The 26,010-nt window shown below is 38.5% G+C and overlaps 1 protein-coding gene across 10 annotated transcripts in view; it reads right to left on the reverse strand.

Moving 5' to 3' along the window:
- Positions 1 to 26,010, reverse strand: part of CTNND2 (catenin delta 2) — a 1,014,682-nt gene that overhangs the window by 685,043 nt on the left and 303,629 nt on the right. Inside the window, exon 1 of one of the 10 annotated variants that reach the window (XM_085001644.1) lies at positions 2,782 to 3,112. The exons of the other annotated variants lie outside the window; for them this stretch is intronic. The gene's annotated coding sequence lies outside the window, so the exon portion shown is untranslated. Of the gene's footprint in view, positions 1 to 2,781; positions 3,113 to 26,010 lie in introns of those variants that run through there. 10 annotated transcript variants of the gene reach the window in all.

Here is a 26,010-nt window from a genome sequence, read left to right on the forward strand (position 1 = left end):
TTGGATTTACATTTTCATAGGCTCTCTGACTATTTGACTACTATATGGAAACAATCTTTGTTTTTTTTTTTTTGTTTTGTTTTTTTTTTTTTTTTTTGGTCTTTTTAGGGCCACACCTGAGCATATAGAGGTTTCCAGGCAAGGGGTGGAATCAGAGCTGTAGCTGCTGGCCTATACCAACAGCAATGCAGGATCTGAGCTGTGTCTGCAACCTACACCCCAACTCACAGCAACGCTAGATCCTTAACCCACTGAGTGAGGCCAGGGATTGAACCTGTGTCCTCATGCATACTAGTCAGATTCACTTCTGCTGAGCCACAACGGGAATTCCAGAAATAATCTTTAAGGTCATTCATCAGCAGCTATTCTATACAAGTCACTTAACCTTTTTTCATCTCAGTTTGGGAGGATCATACCTTAATGTACTGTATAAGCTTCAGTGCTATTTCATGCTCTCCTTGCCCACGTCTCCATGAAAGCAATTATATTACTGCCTTACCCAGTTACTAATTCTCACAAACACCCCCAACTAGAATTTTTAGTTCTTGGAACCTTGGAAATAACTGTTTCCATTTTTGTATGGAATGTTTAGCACCTAGGAGGGACTCAACAAAGATTTGGTGAATAGAAGGTATTCCATAATATAAGAATTATAAAAGAGGTATAAAACAGAACTCTAAATCAGAATTCACATGTTAATAAGCTACTTGTAGAAATACAAACACACATCTTTGTACCAAAACCATTCCAACCTGAACTATTGGTCAGATTTATTCACTTTAACTCTACAACTTGATAATATAATCAGCTCAACTGGACCAAATCTGAAATCGCCTGGATAAAAAATGTCTTTTAAAGCAACCGAAACTATTTTTCTTAATTGTGTGCATAAAACTTAAGCGTAAAATAGCCCAGAAAAGATTTTACAACCTGCCATTTGGAAATCCTTCCAACGTATATTTCTTTTAAATCATATTTTGTTTGACTCTATGCTTATGTTTTGGAATGCCACTTAAAGGACCTATTTAGTATGTTTCAAAATATACCCATGTGATTAAAAACACCTTGATTTTTAAAATTTAAAATAATTTAAACTTAAAATAGTTTAACTGTCCTTCCCATGAAGATATTTATTCTTGGCAATGTAGGGGAATAGCATCTATGCATATCAGTTAGCTTTTTTTTTTTTTGATGAACTATTTGGATAACATGCATATACTATGCACTATAGTTTAAAATTTTAAGTCACTTGGACACATACCAGTGATGTTATGCAAATGAGTGCCTGGACACTACATTCCTAAAATGAAGCTTAACAGTCATTTTATCTTTATATTTAGGCAGTATTATTAAATAACAGTCATGATATGGAAAACACTTTCAAAGGCCAAAGTTTTCTTAAAACACTATTCTCAATCTATACCACTGAGGTTTACTTCCTTAGAAATGAAAAGATTTCTTAGTCTTAATATGATTAGCATACACTTCTTAATTAACTGAAATATTTATTAAGAGGTAACCCCAGAGTATATGGGAGCCTTCCTTTGTTAGCTGCTTTAAAATAAAATTTATCCATAGTAGGCTATTCAAATACTAAAACATGCGACAATGCATTTCTGATAAAAATAAATCATTTCTTTATGTCGACAGGGTCATTATTTCTACTTAGTATCTGAGTGACAAAATCATTCAAATTTCAAATAATATTAGTCATCTAGAAATGTTAATTTGTGGCTGTCATGGCCAAAAATCATTCTCTGTTATCATCATCCATTGGAAAACACTCTACAGATGAAAACCTAAAGACTTAAGGAGGCATTCCATTTTGCTACGCTGTTATCTGACAAATATATAATAATCTATATACAACCCCCATAGACTGTCGTCTTGTTAAATCATCAGCATGCTGAAATCAATTTGTTTCTTTAATCTCTTGAGTACCACAAATATTTTAACTCCAGAGGTGACACAGGTGAAATCTATGAAGTCGCTGTAAATTTCGGTCAATGATTCTCAGTGAGTTATCTGAATAAAAGCATTTGAAAACACTTGGATGGTAAAGGTTTTCAATAATTATGGGATGCCTTCATCCCATTTACACCTGCACCATTTAAAATGATCAAAACATGTAATTACTGTATTCTAGTTCTAATATAAAGCTCATCATTGAGAACTAAATTATCCCTATAAGAAAGGAACCAAATTATCTCTAAGAAAAGGTATGCAATGCCACAAGTTAGCTGTCCAATATATTGAATTTTTACTGTTACTTTATATAGTGACACTGGTTGGGTGATATTTATGCTTTTCCTCTGTATAAATAATTTCTTTCTGGGTGAGGTTATTCATTTAATTCTGTGCCAAAGGAAAAGAAAAAAGACCCACAATTTCCACATCAACTTTTAATTACTAGATAATTCTCACTTTATAAATGGCTACATGGATAATCATAACTTTCATAAAATCTAAAGTATATATCTATGACACACCAAGTTTTACTAAAAACAGTTATTAAGCAGTTATAATGGTTAATTGATAGGGAAATGGCACATCGATCCTTAAAACTTTCTATTTAATGCCATTATTTGGTTTTTGCAATTTTAACATTAGTGCATTGAACACACTGACAACCTGAGGCCAGAAATAAATTCTACCCGTGTTTTCTACACTGAACTCTCAATCCACAGTTTTAAAACTTTAGTTAAAACCATCAAAAAACAACATGCACAATGACCACATTTTAAAAACAAATACATTTACTTTTCACTTTTTCTCGGTTACCTTTGGAAACAAATGGTCCTTAAATACTTCAAAACTGGAGTCTAGGCAAATAAGTCGACTAGCCACAAAGATGAGGGCTTACTTTTCCCTTCTTTCCAAGCAGTGGTGCAGGCGGGTCCTGGCAATCCCGCACCTGATCCACCCTCCCCTCACCAGGCCCAAAAGGAACCGCAAAAGGAGCTCAAAAATCACGAAAGGCAAGGAAAAACAGCCTCAAAAAGTCAGGATGCCAAATTTTCATAGTTTAATTTTTGCTTTCACTTGCAAACAGTTTAAGAGTAAGCAAAGCAAGAAGCATGAGAGATACCACAAGCCTAGTGGTTGCCTTCTTAAAAGAGAAAAGAATTGAGTTCAGCCAGGCACAAAGGTCGCCATGGCAACAGTGAATTTAGCCCCCCATTGGCATTATTTATGCAACATTTCATCACAAAAGGACCCTCCTACTAGCCTGCCTAGCAAATTCGAGTTTTCTAGCCTTCCATTGCTTTGCCCAGAATTTTTATCTGGATCCTTAACTATCTGTATCTCTACATTAAAAAACAAAAAAAAAACAAACAAAAAAACAAACCCATAGAATCATAACATTACTTTCAAACTGAATCTAGACTTTTTTCCTTGTTGAATTCGAAGGCAAAAGCAGATTCAAGATTGTTTAGAATTTATGTTCAAAAGCCAGTCAAGTTTTATTTCAAAGACAAGCAGTATAGCCAACAAGTCTGTTCAAAATTCTTTTTGTTTTTTGAAATGAGATTGCAATTCAAAAGACATATAAAATGAGGCAAAGTCTAACCAACCCAAAAGGCTCACAGAAAAGAGAAGTTGTCTAGATGCTGACTTTGAAGCTAAATTTACATACTGATATCACTCCCACCCTCCCCTAGCTATTAGAGTACCTCAAACCTGCCTGTAAGTCTTTTATCTAATTTTCCTTATTTCAGTCATGACTTCCAAAAACATGAGTTGAAATTGTATTTTAAACACTTTTTATTGAATTATGTACCAAATGGACTCAGGTCACATTTTATAATTAGATGACCTGGACAAGACATTTAAAACAAATAAAACATCTATGTAATTAGGTAACTATGAGTATGAAAAGATGGTAACTTACTGAAGAAATACTTTCTTCGATTCTAAAACTTTATACAATCATAATTGTTAGATGATACTTGAAAGGCAATACTACCAGTCCCCATTTATAAAAGATTGTATTTAGTATTAATTAAACAAGAACTAAACGGGGTGACTTTTTTATGGTTTATTATAACTGAAAAAAGTTTCTTGTGGTTTTATTTATTTAAAAAATTTTATTTACAATGTTTTCTTAGTTTCAGATGTACAGCACAGTGATATATGTATCTGTGTGTGTGTGTATTCTTTTTCATACTCTTTTCCCTTATAGGTTAATACAAAATATTGAGTATAGTTCTCCATGCTATACAGCAAGTCCTTATTGGTTATCTATTTTATACATAGCAGAAACAGGGTGATTTTTTAAAATTAGGTTTTGATTATTTTTCAGACCATGCAAGCTTATTACTAAAAATCCAAACAGTACATACTTTTACAAAGTAAATGGTAGTTTTGTTTGTTTGTTTGTTTTGTCTTTTTTGCCTTTTCTAGGTCTACTCCTGTGGTATATGGAGGTTCCCAGGCTAGGGGTCTAATCAGAGCTGTAGCTTCCAGCCTACGCCAGAGCCACAGCAACTCGGGATCCAAGCCACGTCTGCAACCTACACCACAGCTCACGGCAACGCTGGATTGTTAACCCACTGAGCAAGGCCAGGAATCAAACCTGCAACCTCATGGTTCCTAGTGGGATTCGTCAACCTCTGCACCACGACGGGAACTCCAGTAAAGAGTAGTTCTTATTCCACACACCCCAACGTCAATTCCACTCTTCCTTAATATGGTTGTATGTCTAGACCTAAAGCATGCACACTGATCCAGGGCTTGGTTGACTATGTTGTCCCTAAGACAGTTTCCCAACAATGTCTCACTGGTACCTGTGTTTCCTGCCAGTGCAGACTTGATAAGATTTTCTGGCGCCCTCAAGATTGGTAAATCCCCAGTCCAGTAACCCCAGGGGGCATTATTCACCTGGAATGGGGTGTTCCTGGTGCCTCCAGAGCACAGCTCACCTTCATGTCTACAAAGATGCCCCTGTAGTTGGGCAACTCATGGCCCTATTTAGAGTTTTAATAATGTTTGTGAATAAAGCATTCAGGTATCTTCGGACATTGAAAACTGAAGAAAAGGAGATCCCGCTGTGGCTCAGCGGTAACGAACCCAACTAGTATCCATGAGGATGCAGTTTCCATCCCTGGCCTTGCTCAGGGGTTAAGGATCTAGCATTGCTGTGAGTTATGGTGTAGGTCACAGACATGACTTGGATCCCATGTTGCTGAGGCTATGGTGTAGGCCAGTAGCTACAGCTTCCATTCAAACCCCCAGCCTGAGAACTTCCACATGCCCTAGGTGTGGCCCCCCTCAAAAAAAGCCAGAATAAATTTTAAAATGAAATTTGCATATGGAATAATATCTGAAAAGTGGTGTCTAAACTCTGCATACCTTCTTATAATAGTATGTGGCTGTTTCTGCTCCTAGTATTTTTGTAAGCAGAATTGTATCCTAATTTCTTTTATTTTTTTGTTGGTTTTCTTTCCAGGAAAGAAGTAGAATGAGCTTAATGAACATTGTTGAATACCCATAATAATGGTTTGTAACTAAATCTTAAAAATGCATAAATACTTTTTTTTTATAAAATTCAACAATCATTTGTAATTTTAAAAACTACCTTTGCCAACTAGGCATGGAGGGCAGTCCCTTCTGTTTAATAATGAAAACAATTATAATTGGAGTTAAATATTGAAAATGTCTCCTTAAATATGAAAGAGATATCATTCACTGCTAACACCACTCTTTTTAACATTGCACTGGAGGTCCAGGTGATAAAATAAAAACAAAAAGAATGTACAGAAGCATCGATTTTCTTTATGCATATTAGCAATAAAGAAATTAAAACAATAATCATATTTATAAATATCATAGAAAAACATTCAATACCTAGGAATAAATCTGTGAAAGTGGCATAAGACCCCCACCATAAATACCATACAACACTGCTGAAATAAAAGCAGATACAAATGATTGGCGGGAAATGCCATGTTTATGGATGGCCAGATTTAATATGATAAACATTTCAATCTCCTTGAGTTAATTTACAGATTTAACACAATTCCCACCCAAACTCAGGCATGCTGTTTTTTTCAGGAATGGGAGAGTTGAGGTAATGGATGGTGGATTCTAAAATGTACATGAAAATGCAAGTTGCCAAGAAAAGCAAATAGCCTCAAAGGAAACAAACAGGGAAGGCTGAACCTGACAAACAAGAAGGCACTTTACGGAAATTCCCATCATGGCTCAGCAGTAACAAACCCAACTAGTATCCATGAGGATGTGGGTTCCAACCTCGGCCTTGTACTCAGTGGGTTAAGGATCCAGAGTTGCCATGAGCTGTGGAGTAGGTCACAGATGCAACTCAAATCCCATGTTGCTGTGGCTGTGGTGTAGGCCTGCAGCTGCAGCTCCATTTCGACCCCTAGCCTGGGAACTTTCAAACGCCTCAACTGTGGCCCTAAGAAAGCAGGGAAAAAAAAAAAGAGCACATTACAAAGACGCAGCAATTAAGACCATGTGACATTCATGTAAGGAGAGACAGAATAGTGGAACAACAGAGAATCTGGACACCAGGCCACATATACACTCAATATATGAGGTTGATGAGACTGTCATACAGTGGAAAAGATGGGGCTTTCATCTGGATATCTAAATGGTGAAAAAAAGGCACCTTGACTCCCATCTCAAAAATATGCAAAATTAGTTCCATATATGGTGCTGCTCTAGATGTGAAAGATTAAACAATAAAACTCTGAAAGCAAAATACAGCACACATGCACAACCTCAGAGTAGCCAAGGCTTTCTTATGCAGGACACAAAAAGTGCTAACCATAAAAGGAATTTAAAATGTATAAGTTGAATCACAGTAATTGGAAAATTCTTTTTATCTAAGACTTCATTGAGAAAGTGAAGAAGCATTGGTGGAAGAAAATACTTTCATTCTGTGTGTGTGTGTTTATAGATAGATTGATAGATAGATAGACAGACAGACAGACAGACAGACAGATAGGTATTTCAAAATATCTGAATCAGCATTTTATGAAACAGGATATCCACATAGCCAATGAGCAAATGAACAAATGAGCCAATGAACCAATGAAAAGATGACCAACTTCATTACTCACAAGGGATATGCAAATTTAAACATCCATGGAATGCCAGTGCATACCCATCAGAAGGGTTAAAACAAAAAAGAGAGAGGAGAGAAAATGCCAAGTAGTAGCAAATACTGGGTGTTATCAGAAATTTCATAGACTGTGAGTGGGAATACAAAATGGTAACAGAAATTTGATGTTGGCCAACTTCTTTTAAAGCTCTTTTTTGCATACTCTATGTGCTAGAAATCCTAGTCTCAGGTACACACTCAACAGAAATATGCATAAGTGCAGCAGAACACATCAGCTTTGATGCTCACATCAGCAATATTCAAATCAGCCCCCACTGGACATTACTCAAATGCCCAATCACGAAAAGAGATACACTATGGTATATGTGCATAATGAAATGCTATTCAGCAAATTAAAAAAAAACCAATAACCAAAATGTAGAATTGTGGACAATAAAACGTAGACTTGTGATACACGTAATCTTGAGCAAGCTCTACCTGATGGCATATGTGCTTTTACTTATTTTTTTTTTTGTATGTTTGTTATCCTTCAAAATAAAGCCTTAGAGAGTTCCATCATTGCTCAATGGGTAACAAACTCGACTAGTATTCATGAGGACTCAGGTTCAATCCCTGGCCTTGCTCAGTAGGTTAAGGATCCCACGTGGCTATGAACTGTGGTGTAGGTCAAAGATGTGGCTCGGATCTAGTGTTGCTGTGGCTGTGGTGTAGGCTGGCAGCTATAGCTCCAATTCAACCCAAAGCCTGGGAACCAACATATGCTGCAGGTGTGCCCCCCTCCCCCCCCCCAAAAAAAAAGAAAGGAAAAGAAAAGAAAAAAGGAAGCCCTAAATTATTTTCAATCCTAGATTTTTGGGCATTATAACAGGCATGCCTGAAAACAGAAATGTTATTTACCTTCTAATGTTATTGATTTCTTTAAATATCATTTTAACCTTAGAGATTTTCAGCAATCTCTTTAACAATTTTTTAAAAAGAAAATCAAGGATTTTTTTTTTTTTTTCAGGGCTGCACCCAAGGCATATGCAGGTTTCCAGGCTAGAGGTCGAATCAAGCTGTAGCTGCCAGCCTACACCACAGCCACAGCAACACTAGATCCGAGCCAAGTCTGAGACCTACACTGAAGCTCACGGCAATGCCGGATCCTTAACCCCCCGAGCGGGACCAGGGAACAAACCTGCATCCTCATGGATACTAGTCAGGTTGGTTAACCACTGAGCCACGAAAGGAACTCCAAGAAAATCAAGGATTTTTAAATCTTACAAAATAAAAGTAGAACCAAAAGTGAAGAAACCTCTGGTGTGGTATCATCCATATTAAAATAATTCATTATGTTGTGATCTTTTTGGACAGACAATCCAATTTCTCAGCCCAAATAAAAAGAAACTGCATCTTAATGTCCTGGCTACTTTTACCTACTAATACTGAGAGCAGGGTAGAAGAATAAATATCATTAATACAGGCAAGCTTTAATATAAATAAGTGACAGATTTTCCAGTGATTTTAACTAAGTTTAATGTGACTAGTTTGTTTGTTTATTTAATTAATTAATTTATTTATTTTACTTTGATAAAACCTAATCTTTCAAACAGATGTTTTCAAGACTCTTCTGGAAATTTTGGTTTTTTATTTTCTAAGAATCAGCATTCCAGTGGAGGACTCTACTAATTCCATTTAATATCCCTCCACACTCGAAGGTATAAAATTACAAATGAGTGACAGCCAAATTACTAAGTCTGCCCTCAAAAGGGCATGGTGAAGCTACAGTACCAAGCTTCTTTTGCAATGAAATAGTTGCAAGGAGTCATATTTTTAGGGCCAGCTCAGCTTTGCATTTGCAGCTTGCAGTTAATTCTGCTGTCCATGGCCAGAATGGATGGCAGGACGTGGGAGAGGAAAGAAGTGGAGAAAAGGAAGAGGAAGGAAGTTAAACAAACAACACTGGACTTCTGCCCAGGACCCTGGGAGTGACAAAGACTCATGTAAAACTGAAACCCCATGCTGCCTGCTGCTGCTAAATGCTGGTGACCTAGTGGGGGACACCCGGTACTTAGAGGCTGAAAATACATGAGTTTGCACAGCAGCTCATATCCGTGAATCCAAATAAACCTGAACTCTCCACCTAGGAGTGTGAAATCCCATTAATAAAACATACTTTGATTCTCATTTGCCCTACTGGCACATGAAACTCTTATTAGGGACCCTTTACACTGGGCAAGATAGAGGCCTTCCTTCCTCTATGCCTTAAATAAAAGCTCACACAATGACTGATTAAGAAGACAAAAAAGCATTTCAATGCTCTCCTCTGGCATGAAATTAAGTTCACTGTATTCAAAGCACCCTTAGTTTCTCAAACAGGTTGCATAGTTGACCATCCAGTTATAGTGCAGCCAACCCCTGCCATATCTGACATTGTAAATTGCCAATCCATGAAATTCATGTAAATTTGTATTTTTAGCATAAAGAAAGCTTGAAGACAGGAATCTCCAGTTATTGGATACATGACTGTGAAGACTGCAAGAAAATGAATTTAGAACACAGTATTTTTTAATGCATCAGTTGAGAGGTAGAAACACATTGACTATACAGGCCACTGCTAAAATGCCACAATGCAATGGTTTCATAATGAATATATGCTCTTTCCATGTACTAGCAATAACAAACAGAATTCTTCATTTTTAAATAAGTCGTCTTCCTCTCTCTCTCCTTGGCAGAACACAACATTTTAAATTACGAAGGAGTTTCCTTATGGCAGAACTTGGATGAGAGGGGTCTATCTTATTTTACCTTTTTTTCACTTCTTAACCATATACTTGAGGCACTATCTTCTAAGAAATGACTCAATTTCTCTGCCTCCTAAGATTACTGTATCTTAATCTCACAGTATTAAAAGTAGCACTTGTTTCCATGTTTTGCATAATTAGCTCATGTCTTTATGTGATATTCTTTAACATTTCTGTAGAGTGGTGATCATGAATAACACTCTGTCAAAACAGAGTGGGCCCTGTTCCCTTGGCCAGGGTTAGGTCTTACGTCACTGCCCTGGGCTGAGGCACCTAAGGAATACTAATAAGAAAACACACAGGACTAAGCATTTTAAGTTCTCCCCACAATGGGTTTGGCTAAGACACATGCCAAAGGGAATACTTAAAAAATATTTCTTTGCACAAAGAGACTCAAGTTCAAAGACATCAGAGGGGTGCATTTCAAACCAACCTGAGTAAATCCTTGAACACATACACTTCGATATATTAAATCATAACTCTATATTTTGCTATCATTAATCCCTGTAGAATATATCCTCCTTGGGTATTAGTACAACTTTTATCCTTAGCCTGGAACATTCTGTTCTGTCACTTTTAAGATTTAACTGTGTCCTGGGGAGTTAAGTACAGAGGATAGTGACTACAGGACGGCGTTGTCGCAGAGATGGGGGATACACATGAATGAACAGGCTCAATATGGCTGGGGTCCCTGAAACTCTAGGATTCTCGTGTTCCTTTTGTGCTTCTTATTTCCTTCTCAGCAGTTTTTTTGTTTTGTTTTTTTTTTTTTTTGGTTTTTTTTTTTGGTTTTTTTTTTAAACCACGACAGTATTTAGATATGTGGTCAGCAATCTTTCATGAATTACAGTATTTTTGTTCCATTTCTTCTTGGATGCCTGAGAACAATCTCCAAATTCATTCTTTGTCCTATGGTTGGGTTGCATGTGTGTGGAGCAGAGTAGGGAATTAGCCTAAACAAGTCCAAACTGATCTTTAATAAAAGGGCTTTGCAGACATTGTAACATTGTACATTAAACAGATGCAAATCACTCCAGGATCAATGCCTAATAGTTTGTTGAAATACTACATTTCTTTTGAGAATTCTGGAGAATTTTTTTACAAGGTATTTTGAATATACCTTTATTTCTGAACATGGCCCAAGCATGGGTATCCTTTGATAGCATGATATAGCTGAAGTTGGTGCTAGAATTGATATTGCATACTTGGAATGTACTTGTTAGGATGCCTACAGGCTTAGCTCACAGCTCTTTAAAGCCCACCCATATTGAAGCTGCTCTATTTATAACTGCAGCCCATCTAGAATGAAATGATTCCTTGGCATTTTCAAAGTTTCTCAGGTCATCCAACAGACTGGATGAAAAATTCAGGCTCCCTTTGCTCTGTAGATTTGTGCTGTGTTCCCTATTTCTTGCTCTAAATTCACAATTTGGCCTCCATCAATGACCTGCCTCCCTTAATTCACAACCCAATGCTCTGGCCTGGGGAATATTAAAAAATAATAATAATGAAGATGAGAAGAGCTGGCATTTTATGGGGTGGGTAATTCACCCAAGGATGACAAGGAGGAGAATTCACTGCCCACATCCCTGAAATTGCCTCTGTCCAAATCCTCATGGGATAAGGACATACTAAATAAATAAGCTACTTAAGCACATGGTGGAATTTTACCATTTTTTTTCTGGACACATTCAAATGGAACAAGTCATTATCTCATTTTAGATGTGAGGAAAGATATTTAGAAAGATTAAAGTATTTGCCCCAAATCACACAGATTTTAAGTAGTGAGATCTGTAGATGAACTTGGACAGTCTGACTTCAGAACTGGTGTTCTTGACCACTATGAGACACCTATCATCGTTTATAAGGGTTTAAGTTTGTCTCCTGGAGCCATGTCCCCAAACCACAACAACATCATGTTCTTAGGGGTCTGCACTGCAAGGAAGACTCAGCTTATCCACACCCCTACCTCAGATCAAGGAAGAACGTTCTGATGAGATTTCAGCCCCCTAATAACCAGCCTGGTTTCTAAGAGGCCAGCCCCCAGGGCTGTCCCCCATCCAGTCTACCTACAAAATAATCCTTCACCATCTTCAAGGCCACTAAGGTCAACGTCCTATACAGACACTTAAAAATCCTTTATCCGCTTATATTTGACTGATTGAGTTGCACTTCCTTAAATAAAAGGAAACACTTCACATTCCCTTTTATTAGCTCCTGAGGAAGGTTTACAAATTTAGGGACAAGAGAAAGTGTCTATTACTTACAGCCTCTTAATAAATGGACTGAAGACCAAGGGTTGAAAAAAAACATATCTTTAATCATCATAAAAATTTATGAGAAGTACAGGAATTAATCAGAATCTTTTATCAATAACGGCAAGTGTAAAATGTTAATATTCATTAGAGAGTGGCTTATAAACATTGGAAGTAAGTACTGTGCCTATAACAGCAACTAGAATGTATGGGGCAATATGCTTAGATCATGATACCACAGCGATATTTCCTGGAAAATGGAAAGAAACAGTGTTTAAGGAGAAAAGTTACCTACCATAGCAAGTGTTCTCTCAAGCAGGTATTCTATTTCTGATAGATCTTTTTGTAAACTTGTGTCTCCTAGAACTTTTTATAAGTATCAATATATTTATCAATGACATTTTTGGAATTTTTTCATTATCTTCAATCATGTATGAAATACGGAATTTGCCAACAGCAGTTTTTTTTTTTACCAAATATATAATTTTTCCCCATGGCTGGCAAAGGAGTTTTTGCTTTTTGTTTTATTTTTGCTAGTTCCTATAACCCAAAATGGCTGGGAATTCTATTCACCCATGATCACCTATGTGGATCGAATGTAAGAATTATGTCTTGGGAGTATAGATTAGTGATAAACCAGGGCAATGGAAAAGGGATGAATGAAATACAGTTTAGACTTCCTTCACAGGCCACAGGTTTAATATTTGGATGAGAAGTGGCACTTGGACATGACTATCTGATCTCTGAGAGTCCTGTTGTATGTATACCTGGGAATCCCAAAGATGCAAGTGTCCTCTGACATGCTGATAGCATCCTATTGCAACTGAGTGCATACTTGAGCTCCAGGTCCAGGAATTCCAAAGTTAAGAAGTGGCTCAAGGAGTTCCAGTCATGACTCAGTGGTAATGAACCCAACTAGTATCTGTGAGGATGCGGGTTCGATCCCTGGCCTCACTCAGTGGGTTAAGGATCCAGTGTTGCCATGAGCTGTGGTGTAGGTCACAGACGTGGCTCCGCTCTGGCATTGCTGTGGCTGTGACATAGGCCAGCAACTACAGCTCTGATTTGACCCCTAGTCTGGGAACCTCCATATGCCATGGGTCCAGCCCTGAAAAAAAAAAAGACAAAAGTGGCTCAGAAATGCAGCAATGTATCCACTTTTAGAAAATCCCAAATATGGGGACCATAAATGTTTGTTATCCAACACCAACACACAGATATAAATACAAATCTGAGGGTAAATGACCCATGACTAAAGTCGAAAAAATATGTCAACAATTAAACCTGTATATATGCTTATCTTTTAAAATGAAGACTAGCACAGGAAATTATATTTCAAACCTCTTGGGTGGTCCATTTCTGGACAGTGATATTGGTGATGAAAAGTTTGATATGGAAAGAAATGTTGCCAATCAACTCAGCAGTAGCAACACGGAAGTCTAAGGTAATGAGAGTGTTGGTAATAAAAATACAATAGGAACAACACTGTAAATGTTTCCATGAGTGCCCATCTACTGGGGAGACTGAAAGCTCACAGATAAATACCTGAATTAAATGAAAAGAATGTAAAAAATTCTAAACCTAACAAATACTGTAACATGGCTTGTGTAAGGCAACAAGGACATGTCTTTATGAATGATACAATCCTTTAGTAATACTATAAATGGACGTAGAAATATTTTAGACCATCTCATCTCTGAAAGAAAAGAATAAGGAATATATGAGCATGTACTTGCAGTGATATATGTATGAACAAGAACACATACATACATTTCTCATATACATCATGTTAAGCACCACATGCCTTGAGAACTATAGGAACATTAGTATCACATATGCTTTGTTTCTTCTTTTCATAGTAGAATTTTCATCTTTTTTTCCTTTGTGACCTAATTAAATGCTTAGACTCTACTCCTCTCCTTTTGGCAAAGACTCTTTCTTCCAAAACTGTGGAAAATAGTACATTGTTTGACTTTCATTTTCTTCTGCAGAAAGCGGCCCTGAAAGAGGTATCATAATAAGCCACAAATAATTGGAACAGATTTAATTCAAGTCATTAAAAATAAAATTTAGATCTCTAAATTCTAAAGGAGGGCTATTTGAAAATTCTTGGTCATTGTGAATTTATTGAAATTATTTTATGAGATTTAATTATTGATATTTAATTGTGCACATCTTACAACTCATTAAGATCTTAATAAGTCATATTTTCCTAAATGAGAAATATGTTATAATGATAAGCATACAAAGATACCTAGTGCCTTAGAGTTTACAAAATGGTTTTACATAAATTATCACTTTTGATCCTCTTAATATTGTTTCAATTATATAGTAATACCTGAAACCAGAAAGGTATTATAAATTTAATAACAGAAAGCTAGTTTATATCAAAATTCTTATTGGGGAAGTTAAGTTATCAAGCTAATGACCAAAAATTACTCAGGCATATATTAAAGTATACTTAGATACTGCTCATTAAGAAAGTACTAAGATTGGGGAGTTCCCGTCGTGGCGCAGTGGTTAACGAATCCGACTAGGAACCATGAGGTTGCGGGTTCGGTCCCTGCCCTTGCTCAGTGGGTTAACGATCTGGCGTCGCCTTGAGCTGTGGTGTAGGTTGCAGACGCGGCTCGGATCCTGAGTTGCTGTGGCTCTGGCGTAGGCTGGCGGCTACAGCTCAAATTGGACCCCTAGCCTGGGAACCTCCATATGCCTCGGGAGCAGCCCAAAGAAATAGCAAAAAGACAAAAAAAAAAAAAAAAAAAAAAAGAAAGTACTAAGATTGTTCTGTGTTTTTCAAAATATTCACTGAAATCCCTTCTACCTCCATCTCTCCCGACCCCCAGCTCTCTAGAAGTTTTTGCCAAGTAGCAAAAATGATTCCCTCCCTGCCGTCCTTTGTCCCCAAGACAGAAACATTTTCCAAGAGTGTGGTAATTAAGTCGCTTAGTAGTAAAGTGGTGTAAAGAACTATGAGATGCAGTTTCTCTTTTTATGGATATTTATGACAGAATTTCTTTTTTAATCTATTTTATTCATTGTAAAATGCACCATCATAATCATTTAATTTTAACACTGAAAATAGCTCACAATAATACCTTGCATCCCTACTTCAATATTAATTTGATCAGACTTAGGAAATAATAGGTAGAGATATTCTGAATGAGAAAAGAGCTACCTTTTTTTCATTGCTGGCACCAATGACAGCTCCGTGATTGCTGTCATCTGGGAAGATTTAAGAAGCAACGCAAATGAGTATTTCTTTTCAGCCAAGCTCCCCATGGACATGTGTCAGTATGCATAATAAACATGATGACATTAGATAGCACTATTCAAACACTTTCTTGGCAGTTGCAGCAAGAAGCAGGGGCACTGCCCTTTGGCCATAGAGACCAAAGCATCTCATCCAGTGTCTGTCCAGATGGGAGAGTGACCCTCCAAGCAGTGGGGGCACTAATGGAATAAGCTTACAATGGACAGGTTTGGACAAGAGAGAAAGAAGAGACATTTCCACTCTCTCTTTAAACACGAACACACAAACATCCATAATCTAGAATACTTCTTTTTCATTTTTTCAAGCTGGTAACATTAACGTATAACAGTAAATTGAATGAACCCTTGCTCTAGAATTCTTCTGAGCCAGGGGTAGCCTAAAATCAATGAGGGGATAAATCCAGTACAACACTCTTGAGAGAATTTGTTAAAATATTTTGATAAATATAATCATTTGCTTATTTAAAAATACAGATGCTTCTGGGTTATTCTCTACCTTCGTACAGAGTAAAGAGGCACTTAGAACAGGGCTCTTCAAAATGTGCATCTTGAAAAATGAACTGTTGACTCTTTAAAATTTAGTTTATTGAAGTATAGTTGATTGATAATGTTGTGTTAGTTTCTGCTATACAGTAAAGTAACTCAGTTACATATATATATGTCCAGATGGGAGAGTGACACTTTCTCTCTGTCTCTCTCTCTCTCTCTCTCTCTCTCTCTATATATATATATATATATATATAGAGAGAGAGAGAGAGAGAGATGTATATGTATCATATAGTTTTTCATATTCTCTTCCATAATGGTTTATCACAGGATGTTGAATAGAGTTCCCTGTGCTGTACAGTAGGACCTTGTTGTTTATCCATATTCTATATAGAATAGTTTGCATCTGCTAATCTCACACTCCCATCCTTCCCTCCTCACCCCTAAACTGTTCACTCTCTATGCCTCTATCTCCAAAATGCAACATGTACTCATCAGTAGTGTATATGTACAAATGCCCTAGATTCATCAAAATATTAAGCAAATTTTCAACTACGTGAAAAAGGTAGGCACCTATTTTTGCAATATTAAAGTTGTCAAATATAGCATTTAAAATAGATTCGAAGGACATGCACTTAGAATGAAACATACCATGAAACACACAATTAGCTTATCCACATTATAACTTAATTTTATTTATCTTATTTTTATTTTATTTTTTGTCTTTTTAGGGCCATAGCTGAGGCATATGGAACTTCCCAGGCTAAGGGTCGAATTGGAGCTGTAGCTGCTGGCCTACACCACAGCCACAGCGATGCCAGATCCAAGCTGCATCTGCGATCTACACCACAGCTCACAGCAATGACGGATTGCTAATCCACTGAGGGAGGCCAGGGATGGAACCTGTGTCCTTTTGGATACTAATGGGGTTTGTTGCCGCTGAGCCACAATGGGAACTCCCCACATTATAACTTTAAATGTCATAGATGCAGCAGCTGATGGTTTTCAAATTTGCTGTCCCTTGGCGTTATCGTTAGGATTTCATGTGATGTATTAGGACTCCTGAGAAACCATGCCCAAGCTTAAGTAACCAAAATTACCCACCAGTAACTGCTTTGAAAGTGAAAGGGGCTGGAGGTCCTAAAGAAAGCCAGCATCAATGGCTACAGAGGCCTGCACGCCACCTCATATTCATATGATTTCATTTTATTCTTTTTAATTTTTTAAAATTGAACTACAGTTGATTTACATAGTCATATGATTTTAAAGTAAAATGTAAAACTCAGGAAGATTATTTTCCCTAAAAAAAAAAAAAAATAAGCCAGCGTAGATAGACAGAAGTTGTGTTTATGACAGATTCTAAATATTGCGGAGAAGTCTGTAACATAGCTTGGCAAAGTTGAGAAATCTCTTAGTTTGGGAGGTCTCTTGATTTTCATCATTCAAAAAAGAGTTATTAAACACCTGTTTTGCTCCAAGCACCCTTCTGAAAGGCAGTAAAATGCACAGATGTGGTCCTACCCTCACACAGCTTACAACTGTCTTTTATTCTGGATATACACAATATATGGCAATCTACTCCTCCTTCTCCTATAAACTCAATTTTTTCTCTTTGAAACATATCAGTTCATTGTTTCCTACAGTGACGTTCATACAGCAAGCATTTTCTCATGGCATGACAGGATGAGTAGTATTTTTCTTTGCAGTGATAGATTTATATTATTATGAAGGCACATTCTGAAACTTCAACGTTTCTTGTTACTTTATTATCACACCCAGAGGGGGGACGTAAGAACACTGATGTTTCCCACTGCATGTTTGGTGAGCGTTCGTATTCACAGGCTGGCTCGGCTTTTACCCCTGAAGTCCCCATCGCTGGAACATGGTCTAGGCAGGGTCGAATTTCGGAAAAAAGGGAAGATTTCTTTTACGCGGCATGCGGTGGAGGCCACTGTTGCCCCACCTCCTCCTGGCCATCGAGTTGGCCTGCGAAATTTGCAAGCTCTGGGCTTATTACCATGAGTTGCACGGTAATCACGATCTAGACACTGTGCAAAGTCCTTTACGTGTAACCCACTGAGCAAGGCCAGGGATTGAACCTGTGTCCTCATGAATGCGAGCTGCGTTCGTTACTGGTGAGCCGCAAAGGGAACTTTGATCCAGGAGCTTTTTTGTCAGCTTTTGGTTTTAGAGTTTGGAGACCAACTTGCATATCCGTCACCCCAGGGACGAGGAACTGAGTAAGGGGAAAATATACGTGAAGGACTTTGCGCAACGTCTAGATCATGGTTACGTTGCATGGTACAACAACTTTCACCTCTGCAAATAAACCACTGTTTCCCTCTTTTAAAGATGAGCAAGATTCAAGAATGGGAGGGACTGGTGTCAGGCACCAAGCTGGGATATCCTGGAGCAGAGTCTGAGCAGAAATCTACCTCTCAAGCCTTGATTCTCCCCTTGAAGCTTATTAACCCGAGTTGTGCGAGTTCCCCCCCTCTTCTGTATGCAGTCTTATTCTCCTGTCCCCTGCTCGCTGAACTTTCCAAGTCTTCAGTTTTCATGCCTCCCAAAGAAAGCCTGGAACTCGCCTTTCCCAGATGTGCCCAGGGCTATAACACGACTCAGACTCCAATTAAGCACTCACATCCCAAGATCTCAGTGCCCTTGTTAAAACTGTTGCCTGGGTATGATCGTGTTGTTGGAAAACTAAATGATGCATTTCTTTTCTTTTTTTTTTTAGGGCCACACCCACGGTATATGGAGGTTCCCAGGCTAGGGGTCCAATTGGAGCTGTAGCTGCCAGCCTGTGCTAGAGCCACAACAACACGGGATTCAAGCTCATCTGTGGCCTACACCACAGCTTATGGCAATGCCAGATCCTTAACTCACTGAGTAAGGCCACGGATTGAACCTTCATCCTCATGGATACTGGTTGGGTTCATTACTGCTGAGCCACAAAGCGAACTCCAATCCAGGAGTTTTTTTGTCAGCTTTTGGTTTTTGAGTTTGGAGACCAAATTGCATATTTGTCACCCCCAGGGACGAGGAACTGAGTAAGGGGAAATTACAGAAGACACAGTCAGGCTTGGGTCTCAAGCAGAAAAGGAATGACAAGTCTTGGTGCCAACATCAAGCCCCTTAGCAGATTCTTTCCTCTTTCTAACCCTCCTTCCTTCTGCCTCTGGAAAGGTGTTATTTTGTGTGGCTACACACTGTCAGTTGTTTTCAGGCATCTTCCATAGAATTTAATGTTGGCGAGTAAGAAAAATGCCAAAGAGAAGACATTAAACATGAACAGGAAGAATACATATATTCACTTTGGGAAAAAAAATGAATAATTTATTTATTTACCCATGCTTCAAAAAAGTTGGGATAAATTACAATACTGGTATGATTCAGAAAGAAATCTGGCAGAGAAACAAAGCTCCGAATTCTAGCCACAGAACCAGGTTTCCTGGGGGACGTTACACATCTCCTCTTCAATGAATTTTCCTTCTTTATAAAATTGTAGTAAGATTTGGATAGTCCGGTTCAAGAAAAGGTTAGAGAAACACAAGGAGATTAAATCTACCAGTTTTGGGAGTTCCTGTCGTGGTTCAGTGGTTAACGAATCCGACCAGCAACCATGAGGTTGCGGGTTCGATCCCTGGCCTTGCTCAGCGGGTTAAGGATCCAGCGTTGCCGTGAGCTGTGGTGTAGGTTGCAGATGCGGATCGGATCCAGCGTTGCTGTGGCCCTGGCATAGGCTGGTGGCTACAGCTCCGATTAGATCCCTAGCCTGGGAATGTCCATGTGCTGCTGGTGCAGCCCTAGAAAAGACAAAAAAAAAAAGCCACCAGTTTTGGGGGGTTGAGGGCTTGTCTAACACAGACAGTTCTAGGGAAACTCCTGGTCAGGCAACATTCCTGTCACTATTCTGAGGGGAGGGTACCCAGCAGAGCAGGCAGGCACCTGCTATGAAATAAATGCATACATAGGAAAGCAACTTAAATTCAACAGGAATACAAACATGTGAACCAATTCCAATGTCAGTGTATAACAGGAGCTGAGGATCTGATGCTGATGAAACAGACAAGGGTCTCACATTCTAAGAGAGAATCACAGACAGTTAAGACCTACAATAAATGACAAAGATGCTTCTCCCAGTGCTAAGTGCCCTGAAGTGATCAAGCCTTCAGAGGAGTAAATGGGGCCTTGTACACCATCTTAAGATTGGAATTTTATTCCAAAGAGCCATTGTAGGTATCTAAATGACATGATGTGACAGGTATTATTTTTAAAAGGATCAACTTGGGAGTTCCCTTGTGGCAGAGCAGGTTAAGGATCCAGCATTGCTGCAGCTGTGTCACAGGCTACAGCTAAAGCACAGGTTCCATCCCTGACCCAGGAACTTCCACATTCCATGGGTGCAGCCAAAAAAATTTTTTAAATTTTAAATAATAAAATAAAACAAAAAGATCAGGAGTTCCCAACGTGGCTCAGTGGAAACAAATCTGACTAGTATTCGTTAGGACAGAGGTTCGATCCCTGGCCTTATTCGGTGGCTTAAGAATCTGGCATTGCCATGAGCTGTGGTGCAGGTCCCAGATGTAGTTTGGATCTGGTATTGCTGTGACTATAGCACAGGCCAGCAACTACTGCTATGATTCAACCCTTAGCCTGGGGACCTCCCTATGCCGCAGCTGCAGCCCTGAAAAAAAAGACCAAAAAAAAAAAAAAAAAAAAAAAAAAAAGATCAACTTACTTTATTAAGTTAATGTGACTATTAATCCTGTGAAAAATTATGGAAAGAAAGGTGCTCAAAAGTCATAGTAATGAACCCACTTCTCCATGATATTCGTTGTGTTTATTAAATACTGTTTTATTTAACTTAGACCTGTTAAAAATGTCAAACTGTCAACATCCCAAGTGGAAGAAACTCAAGACTTTGGCTAAGTGTCTGTGAAAACAGCAGGCATCAAAACTCCCTCCAATTTTGAAAAGAACATACCTTCTGCTTTAAGCAGAAATTTCTACATAATGAGGTCTCCTTGCAAGGAACGTACTTAAAGTTGACACTATGCATTATAAGAAATCCTCAAGTTCATTAACAACCATAAAAAAAAAGAATCGAGGGTCCTCTTATAAAACATAGCACTTGTGAATTTTATCAACAATTTGCAAAGAACCTAGAAATAGAAGCTGCCAACTTAATGTATTATACTCGATGTAATGTCAACCTACTCAGAGCAACAGAAGCTATGAAGAGTCCTGTGAAATTCTGAAAAACTATGATTCATAGAAACCCAGAAAACAAATGACCAGAAGGAGAAAATTAATGCAGTGTTATCTTGCCCAGGCCCAAGGCATTAAACATCATCTATATGCTGATGATTCCTAGTGTTTTCATCTCTGCCTCTCCCCTCCCCACTGAGCTCTAGAAGGATCTAGTCAACGACCATCTCCCCTTTCCACTGGGTATTTGTACAGCAAGTTTCTCTTAACTTTACACACCTAGAATAGAATGATGTCTCCCAGGATTCCTATCCCATTACTTCTAATCTTCCCTCATCTCTGTAAATGAGACCATTATCCATCCCATCCTTGGAGACAAAAGCAGAAGATTTCAGACCAGATTCTTCTCCCCATATGCCATAAAAATGCCTTGGCAAATTCATCCTGCTCTCTTGCAAACTATATCTTGAACTCCTCCACTTCACATTCTCCCTATGGATTCCAACCAGTCCACCATTTCTATCCTGCATCTCTGCAACAGCATCTTACTTGGTTTCCCTCTCTCCCTTTGCCAACGGGAGATTGGCACTTGCCATCTGCCTCTGCGAGGATTACATCCTGAGCTACTACAGCTGCCAACCCTCAACACTCCCTGAAAGAAGCTGGAGGTGGAGACCAGGAGTGAGGCACTCTGTGCTCTGGGAAAACTGGCAGAACAGGTCTTCTGATAGTTAGATATTTTCAAGAGAAGATTTTATGAGCCCAGTTCTTGCATTTTCTCATATCTAGAACAGCACTAAAATCCTTCATGGTGATGCCTGCTCCTCATGACTAGCAATAACCTTCTGCAACATGTGTGCTCAGTTATATGTACTTCCTCCCTTCATCAAAACCACAGACATACCGCCATTTACCTCCTACTTTTTTTTTTACTACCTTATTTTTTTTTAATTTTTTGAAATATAGTTGATTTATAATGTGTTAATTTCAGGTGTACAGTAAAATGATTCAGTTATACATATATCTGTGTTTTCATATTCTCTTCCACTATAGGTTATTACAAGATACTGAGTATAGTTACCTGTGCTTAACCACCTTATTTTTATTTATTTTGCAGAGTAGTTTCTCAGAGCTCTCTGAAATGCTGCCTCCTGGACTATCACCCTCATTTTGCCCCAAATAAAACTTAACTCACAACTCTCGCGTTGTGCATCTTTTTCCAGCCCAAACCTTCTTGCCCCACTTGCCTCTCAAGTCTTATTTCCCCAGAGCAGCCAGAGTTTTTCCGAATTTGGATCACATCATCTCACTCCTTTGCTGAAAGTGTTCAAACGGCTTCCCGTCAACCTCAGCGCCGACATCAGCATCACTGCCGTCTCCATCATCATCTCACCCATAGGGCGCAGGGATTTGATCCCTGCCTACTTCTCTGACTTCATTTTCTTCCCCGCTTCCCTTTTTTGCACTAAGCTCCAAGCCTAACGGCATTCTTCTTCCTCACATCCCCAAAGCAATTCCTTTACCTGGACAGTTCTTTTCCCAGATCCTCATCTGGCTGCCTCCCTCTCTTCCTCCGAGTTTTAGCACAAACACTGCCTGTCCAAAGACGTCTTCCCTCACCTCATCTTGCCCAATTCTTCCCCACTCGTCCTCAATTTCATTGCCCATGTATTTCATTTTCTTCATACCACTGACCACTACCTGAAACTATATGTACGGCTTATTTATTTTTTATCTTTGGTGGTTGTTTCTACTTACACATTTATTGTTAGTATCACCCTGTAGGTCAGTATGGTTTACATTCTGTTTACTTTTCACAAAACATGAAGTTTCTCTACTTGTTGATGAATTAAGTATAGCTGACCTTAAGGTTACAGCTATTTTTTTTTTTTTTTCTTACCGACACAGACAATGTGTGGTCTTTAAGAGTATAAATTTTCCTTCCAAATCAGGGGATCTCAGCTGACCCTCTGTCATTCGGACAGTCAGTCTTAACTGAGGGAGAATTATTAATCACTGACACCCTAATGGGAGAATGACATTTCTTGAATGTTCAGGAGAACAATAGTCTGTCTTAGAATACTGACAATGGTCACAGTTTTGAAACACTTTTGGAACACAACTCCTTGAACCTGAGGCCCTCCCCACCCTGCCCTGGGGTTGGGATCTTGACATCACAACCAGGTGATAATAAAGTTCTTCCATTTGGCCAGGCTCCATTAGCCTTTTATCATTATAGTTTCTTCCTAACGAAATCACACTGAGAATCTTTTAACCTACACAAATGACCTCCTTCAAACAGGAGGAGAATTTTAGAACTGATTTATTTGACAGCAGTTTGGTCTGAGTCCTGTATTTGTTCTGTTGATTTATGATAACAATGTAAGTGCCGATGACAAAGAGTTTTATGGCTGGTTCCGAACACAAAATTTGACTTTAGCTCCCCATACACTGAGTTCTCTCTAAATGCACAGACGTAGTGGCTGGGCCATTCCACTGGAGTGGAGCTGAGTAATGACCAGCCAGCCTGAGGATCCTAAAGCAAAACCCAATGCCTTGTGTAGTTTGGGAAGGACAAACCTTTGGTTCCTACCATTCAAGAAATGACATTCAAACGCTTCCTTGTTTTGCATATTGAACTTCAAAATACTCAATATTTCAAATTAGTTAAAAAGATGTTGAAGAATGTATTTATAATAATATCTAAACATTATAAACCACTATAAAAGATAGCAGTGATAATCTTATGTGAAATTCACTGCAACCCCATAGAACATGAAAAAGAGTGATAGTATTTCCACTTCAGAGGTGAGAAACTCTGGCCCAGGGGAATGAAATGTGTTTCTCAGGTTTATAAACTACTATATTTTAATATCAGAGAGCTGTCTTGAATTTCACACTCAGCCCAGGGCACTCACCTTCCAATAAACCACTTTCCTTCCCCTGCTTATAAAAGCAAACCTTTTGAGTTCTAGTTGATGGTCCCTAATTTTTAAGTGAGAGATTATTATTACCATGAATATTGCCTGAGTCAATTATAGCAAAAATATGTTGATCCAAAAATATCATCCAGTGTCTATTTATCTCAAAGAAGTGTGATAAATTCATATTTCTATTATAAATGACATTATAGATTTGGACTGCACTGTTGCCTTAATGAACCTTAGTTGCATATGTGTTTGGGGGAAAAAACACGCAGTGCAAGCTATCAAAGGAATGCTTGTCTGCTGAAAGAAGAGACTTTACCTACAGCAAACAGATTAGAGGCAGACTGTAATGTGGAGCCAAGACAGGATACAAACCTAGGGTCTAAGTCAGTAGAAAAATTCTAGTGGCAAAACCTATCAATTCTAAAACCTCCAAAGTTTTAAGCAAGATTTAGGACCATCTTTGTTAGTCTATACTTAATCATGGAGTCTCTGTATGCCACTTCATACATCGTTGATCAGGATGCAACGCTACAAGTCTTCTTGAACCCAGGAGGGATGAGGTGGATGCCCTGACCAGGTCTCCTCTTCCTGTGCTTTGCTCAGCATGCAGGTCCCGAGTACCCAGGTGTCTCTGTGATGACAGGCAGCATTCTTGGAGGGAACGCACAGCCCTGCTGCACAGGCCTTTGCAGGTTTGGTTCCTTCCACTGGACTCCCCGACCAACCACCACTCCAGTCTTCAAACCTAATGTCATGTCTGGTTCAAGTGTCAAGTGCCAGACAAAGCTTTCCATCTCCTTCCAAGGAAAGGGATGACCACGTGCCCACATACACCAGGCAGATGTGCTGTCCCAACACTCACGCCAGTGTATGATCAACATCTGCCTCTGACCCCTAGTCCTCTCCAGACCCTGAGCTCTTTGAAGGCAAGGAATGCATCTAATTCCTACTTGTGTTGCTAATATAAGGCAGCAATCAAGGAGTATTTGACACTCAAAGCATAACCTCATATCCTTTTCACTTCTACTAAGTCCCAATTCCAGATAATCACCAAGCCTAGATTAGAAAGTCCAAAAGGTAGAGAGGCAGAGCTTTAAACCTAGTGTTGTGTATATATAAGCATTTCTGATAGAAAACCCCAAATACCAGAGAGGGGACACTGTTCTATCACTTAAATGGTGTTGATTGTGGGCATGAAGAGATGTGGTTTTACAAAAGGAACATTTGAAAGTGCAATTTTTTTAAAATCTGATTATCATCCCTATCTTTTAGTATATCATCACTTATGTCTTCTGAATTGGAAGGTTGTCTTGATAGAAACCACATTTTTTTCCAAAGGAACAGTTAATCATCTTGAAAAATAACACTAAACAACTCAGCATTTCTGAAATATATTTCAGTTACTAATGACCTAAATACGCAAATTTATGCCAAGATACACTGAATCCCAGCTATGCGCCTTCCTATTATTTCATGGTATACCTGATAAGGTCAATCTGAATATAAAGAAAATTTGTTCATAGAAAGCATGGCTTTAAGGTTATATTGGTTCATGAGATGAGGTGCTTTCTATTTCTAAACACAAAAACAAATATAAAAAACTTTCAGTGTTCTCCAAGGCCCAGCTAACAATACCTTATATTAATTGCCATATTTAATAGAGTCACAGACTTTCCTGTGTATGGTATCAGTCTGTTGGGCCCACCTTTCCCCTTTGAACTGAATGATGTCGTCAATGAGATACCTGTGGGGTGTGATAGCAATCAGCTTCTGTGTGACATTTTCTAATAAATGTTTGCCAATGTCAAGATTTCTTAATCAAGATCCATTTTGCTTTGGAGTTGTTTTTAGTTTAATGTCAAGATGGCATTCATATAGCAATTACCCTGTTTAAAGTGGCTCGTATAAGCAATGAAATTAGGGATTGATTTGCTTCTTTCCCACAACTGTGCAGACATATGCACGCAAAGGCGCGTCTATGT

Source organism: Sus scrofa, chromosome 16 (assembly GCF_054392235.1).
Source record: "Sus scrofa isolate SSC_HxYL_T2T_F1_AM1 chromosome 16, Sscrofa_HxYL_maternal_Yorkshire_Landrace_v2.0, whole genome shotgun sequence".
NCBI classification, from domain to species: domain Eukaryota; kingdom Metazoa; phylum Chordata; class Mammalia; order Artiodactyla; family Suidae; genus Sus; species Sus scrofa.